We start from the raw sequence: 6322 nt of genomic DNA on the forward strand, positions 1-6322 counted from the left end.
GTGTGTTCTTGATTAAAAATTTGGTCTATATGAACCAAATAGACCATTCCCTAGCTTGTCGTGCATTCTTTAAAAAAATTAGGACTTTTTAAAAATGTCAAAAATCAGGACTGTCCCGCCAAAAGTGTGACATCTGGTCACCTTACACATGGACCTACCCTGATGCAGCTCTGGGTGCTGGAGCAGCTGTGTGGAGACCCCTGCCAGCACTGAGATGCTTACATATTCACTGACTCGGCTTTCCTCCTGCAGTCGGCATCGTTATGTCTGTTTTGTGAGATGGAGTTGTTATGTCTGCTTTGTGAGATGGAGGAGGACTTTGTGAACTGGTGTTGGACATATGGGTTAATGGGTTAATTTTGGACTTGTGGGTTTGGGCAGAACTGGGTTGGGATGTTTTCTTGATGCACACTTAACCTATGTATAAAACTCTCTCTTATACATGAGTTTCTGTGGATTTGTTTTTCTAAAGTACCCAGACTAATTCACCTATAATATAATATCTATAGTATAATATAATATAATTCTAAGAGTTGGTAGAAAATTCCATGGTCTTTTCATTCCATTTTTTCTATGAAAGTCTTTGAAGCCTCTTTGAATACAATTGCGAGTTAGTCTTATTACTTCATCAGATAATGCTGTTAGATGTGGTTTGGTGAGATTATATGTGTTCTGACTCATAGTGATCCTCTGTACAGCCAAACAAAACACTGCTCATTCCTGTTATGTTTGCACCTACTGATGGCGCCACTGTGCCAACACATCTAGTGCAGGGACTTCCTCTTTTTAGCTGACACTCTGTCAATCTTGATACCAGCGCTTCTTCAGGGATTGCTCCCTCTTGATAACATATATTGAGTACCTGAGATGAATTCTCAAAATTCTCCCTTTCAAGGAACATTTCAGGTATGCTTCTTCCCAGAGTTGCTCGCTCTTCTGGAAGTTCATGGTATATTCAGTATCAATTTTTCTTTGGCTTTCCTTATTCATTGTATAGCTTTCACAAATATAATGTGATATGGATTGGTTCAGAAGCACCCTAATCTTCAAAGTGACATCAGAGTCTTTCCTGACATTGATTTTGACCTTCTCTTCCTTCTCTGCCTTTTGCTTTTTAAAGTGTGATGTTATTTATCTCATCCCACAATTCCCTATTAGATCATTAATGTTCAATGTGTAAAATCTATTCTTCAGATGACTTCTATATCCAGGTGGGCTGTATTTAAGGTAATATTTTGACTCTTGTGTACTTTAAAGACTTTTTTTCACCTTGAAACAGAATTTTCTTATGAGCAATTCATGGTCTGTTAAACAGTTGATCCGCTTGTTGTTTTGGCTGATGACATTGAGCTTCTCAGTCATCTCTTTCCACTGATGCAGCATATGGTTTCTTGACTATGCCGTCTGGTGAGTCCATATGCATGTTTTTAGGTGCCATCAAGTCAGTTCTGACCCGTAGTGCTCTATGTGCAACAGAACAAAACACTGTCCAATTCTGCCCCATCCTCACGACTGTATATATGTTGTGCCCATTGTTGCAGCCACTGTGTCAGTCCATCTTGTCAAGGGTCTTCCTCTTTTTTGGCAGAACCTCTGCTTTACTATGCATTGTGTTCTTTTTCATGGACTGGTTGCACCTGATAACATGGCCAAAGTCCTTGAGACCAAGACTCTCCATCCCTGTCTTTAAAGAACATTCTGGCTGTACTTCCTGCAAGACAGATTTGTTTGTTCTTTTCGCACTCCATAGTGTTTTCAATATTCTTCTCCACCGCCATAATTCAAATACAGCAATTCTTCTTTGGTCTTCCTTATTCAATGCTCAACATTCACTTGCCTATGAGGCAATTGAAAATACCATGTCTTGGGACAGGCGTACCTTAATCCTTAAAGGAACATCCTTGCTGTTTAAAATTTAAAGCGGTTTTGTGCTGAAGATTTACATAAAGCAGTCTTTAGATCTCATGGCTGCTCCTTCCATGAGCATTGATTGTGGATCCAAGCAAGACAAAATCCTTTAAAATTTCAATCTTTTCTTCCATTTATAGTGATATTACCTATTGGACCAGTTGTGAGGGTTTTGGTCTTCTTGACACTGAGTTGTAATCCATACTGAAGACTTAAATTCTCGATCTTCCTCAGCAACTTCTTCAAGTCTCCTCATTTTCAGCAAAACAAGTTTGCATATCACAAGTTAATAAACCCTCTTCCGATCCTGATGCCGCATTCGTCTTCATATAATCTAGCTTCTCAGATAATTTTCTGAGAAATATTAATCTGGATTAGCATCCAGATTAAATAAATATGGCAAAACACAAACAATTCCTGATTTTAAATTATGCAGCATTTCCTTGTTTGGTTGGTACAACTGCTTCTTGATCCATGGATAGGTTCTGTGTGAGCATGTTTAGATATCATGGAATTGTCATTCTTCTCAAGGCTATTCATAATTTGTTATGATTCAGAAAATCAAATGTCCATATCTCTAGTTACCATTTGTATTGTTAAAAAGGAATTTTCAATGAAGAAATCATAGGTCAATAAAAATTCTGTCATGCAATCTCCATTTTTGTTTCTAATACCAAAGTCATATTACCTAACTACTGATCCTTCTTAGTTCCTAACTTTTCCAACAAATATGATTGATATCATTCATATTTATCAGAATTCATCTCGATTTCATGTTTGATCAATTTCAGACTGAAAAGTTGGTAGAATTCTTCAACTTTTCTAACACTGACTTTAAAGATTGGCATGTACGTTTTAATAGGAGTTATATTAATGGTTCTTCTTTGTGGGCATGCATATGTTATTTGATCAAGGAAAATTTGTTGTTGTAAGAAGTGAAATGTAACGTAAAGGTCAATGCCTTAGGCACTAATGAGCAGAAATAAATTGGTATTGGCCATTTTTATTTTATTATTTTTTTTTAGGTCATTTTACTGGAGGATCTTATAGCTCTTGTAACAATCCATATATCAGTGATATCAAGCATATTTGTACATATGTTGCCATTATTATTTTCTAAGCATTTACTTTCTATTTGAGCCCTTGGTATCAGTTCCTCTACCACCCACCCCATGGCCCCTTGAAAAATTATAAATTATTATTATTTTCATATATTACACAGATTGCTGTCTCCCTTCCCCTATGGTTTCTGTTGTTCTTACAGTTATGTGTCAATTTTTGTGATCAATTTCCCCTTCCTCCCCACCTCTCCCCATCTTCCCCCTGCTCTCCTGGTATTGCTACTCCCATTCCTGTTCCTGGATTCCATGTGTCATGAGCTCTTATCTCTTCTCTGTACCTGTGTACATGCTCCGGTCTAGCCCACAGTGAAAGACAGGACTGGGGGGAGAGGAAGCCTCAAAGAACCAGAGAAATATTGTGTATTTTAATGGTGCTATACTGTGCCATGGTTGACTCATCCTTTCCTTCTGACACTTCTGTGAGGGGATATCCCATTGTCTATAGATGGGTTTTGGGTCTCTACTCCATCCCCTCTCATTCTCAACAATGTGTTTGTTTTGGGTCTTCTGATGTCTATTATCTGATCCCATTGACACCTCATCATCGCACAGGCTGGTGTGCTTCTTCCATGTGGGCTTGTTGCTTCTTTGTTAGATGGGCACTTGTTTAACTTCAAGCCTTTAAGACCCAGGTGCTGTATCTTTTGATAGCTTGGCATTATCAGTTTTCTTCACCACATTTGGTTATGCACCTGCTTTGTCTTCAGCAATTGTACTGGGAGGGTGAGCACCACAGAATGTCAGTTTGTTAGAATAAAGTGTTCTTGCATTGAGGGAGGGCTTGAGCAGAGGCCCAAAGTTTGTCCACTATTTCAGTGAATTGCCACATAAATGTATGTATATAGGCCAGGTATTGGTCAATTTTAATCAGACAATTAAATGCTGGGAATAACAAATAAAAGAGGAATATTGTAGCATTCATTGTGAAAAAGTACATTTTAAGATTGATCTCAAAGTACAATGCTCTCTGTGATTTCAGAAAGTAAGCCCCCAATTTCTTCATTTTAAACTAATCTTGGGGCAGTTTTAATAATATGTATCAAGTGAATATATGGATTATATATATTAATTTACAGCTTCATAAGCACTCTATAAGTCAAGAAATATTAATACTTGCAATGTTTTTAATTACTTAATATATAAGCTTTCTCATCATATTCTTCTATTTTGAGATGTATTGGAAATCCTAGCCTCTACACCCGTGGTTATACTCTGCACTAAAACAAGAACTAACTTTGAACTTTACATTGTTCCCTTAAAAGGCAAACTGCCAGCTTAATTGAGAAAAGTAGGAGACTGAGGTCATGGAACTGGCTAAGACTATACCTGGTGTGTTAGTCTGCATTGACTAGAGAAACAAATTCATAGATACTCATATGGTTTTTGAGTTTATTGAGTCTGAAAAGGATTTCATTGACTGGTTCGGACATATGGGCCAATATAGGACTTACGGACTTGATCTGGATTGGGCTGGGATGTTTTCTCAACATTCAACTTCTCTTGTGTACAAAGCTCCAGGGCACTAGCATGATTCCATGTGTCTTGTCAGCAGGAATGTCTCACAGGGAGTGAGCGTGTGTCCCGCCTCCAGGGAGCTATTTATCTCCTTAGCAGCTCCAAATGAGGTCATCAAGCTGATTGACAGGCTAAACTCCTCCCCTTCACTATTAAGTCTTAAATTTATAACCGATCATGTAACTACCACTCTTGGCCTGCATTACATGTGTGGAAGTGTTCCGCATATCCTGTACCTAACCTTTTGTCAGAAGGCAAAAGTACACTTCTATCAAAGCCTCAGACATGTGTAAGATGTCATCACATGCCACCTTTGGGACCTTCCCTACTTGACTGGGCATGGGCAGCAGACTAGTGCTGAGTTCCCCTGGTGAGAAACACCAGTTGGATGCTCCAAGTAGCTGCTTTAAAAGACTGGTCGTTCAGGAATGGGTAGTTATCTTGACATGAGACTCTGCATATTTCGTGGCCTGGCTAAGCTAGTGAGACCTTCTTTCACTTTCAGATGTTTGGGTCTCAGTAGCTGTGCTGAGCAGTCGTAGCAAATTTTGCTGTCTCACTTGAATCTTGGTCTGGCTTCACTCTGATTCTGGTTTGGGGGACTTGAACTGGGAGCTCATTAATTTCCACAGCCATGTGAGTCAACAGTCGTGATTTTGTGTGAATGAGGTGGATCCTCCATATGATCAACTGAAGTTTGGATTTTGGACTGACCACCTTCTACAACTATATGAGCCTTTTTTTTTGTTTTGCAGTTTGTGATTTTTGTGAGATATTAAGGACAGTTGTAGAATTCTGGGATATTTGGAAATATATCAATGGGAAGAATGCCGATTGATATCAGGGATAATAAAGTGACATATCATTTTGTAAAAATGGGACATTTTAAATTTCCTCCTAATTGGGACCAATCTTGCCTTCATCTCTCTTTAAAATTTTATTGTATAGTCCCATTTAACCAACAAGCAAGTAGAGGATAAGAGACATTCAGTACCTTTTGCAGATAGCACACTAGGTGATAGACTTTTTAAGATTTTAGAGTTAATATTTAAATGTAAAAATTTTAAATTTTAAATCTTGAATTTTTTTATATTATTTATTTTTCCCCATTAAATTTCAGGTGAAAATTTGCTTAGGGTTCTAACTCTTCTACTTAGAGTAAAACACATTTTGGGGATTATTATTGCTACAAAATTTTATTCTTGGAACAGCTCTAGGCTCCCATGGTGATGCAAATAGTTAATGTGCTCAGGTGCTAGCAAAACAGTGGGAGGTTTGTGTCTACCCACAGGAGTCCTGGGCGAAAGGCTTGGTGAGCTACTTCGGAAAAGTCAGTCATTAAAAATCATCTAGAATACATTTCTACTCTGATGCACATTATATTGCCATGAGTTGAAATCAGTTTGATGGAAAATGGTTTGAACGGTACAAGAAGGAAGTGGTTGGATTCTTCGTTTGTTCGGAGGTTGTAGGTCACATTCAACCTCCTATCCATGTCTCTGTACTTTCCCTGCATCAGTAAGCACCTAGCTTAGAATGTTGAGTCAAAGAATGAAAGAAAGAGGGACACTTTAAAAAAAAATAATCATTTTATTAGGAGCTCATACAACTCATCACAATCTGTACATCCGTCATCTGTGTTCAGCACTTTAGTACACATGTTGACTTCATCATTCTTACGACACCCGCTTTACACTGGAGCCCCTGGTGTCAGCTCATTTTTTCCCCCTCCCTCCCCGCTCCCCTCTCCCCCACCCCCCGAACCCCTGATAATTTAT

This window comes from Echinops telfairi, unplaced genomic scaffold (genome assembly GCF_000313985.2).
Source record: "Echinops telfairi isolate 266 unplaced genomic scaffold, ASM31398v2 ScPeMD7_7469;HRSCAF=8507_0, whole genome shotgun sequence".
NCBI classification, from domain to species: Eukaryota; Metazoa; Chordata; class Mammalia; order Afrosoricida; family Tenrecidae; genus Echinops; species Echinops telfairi.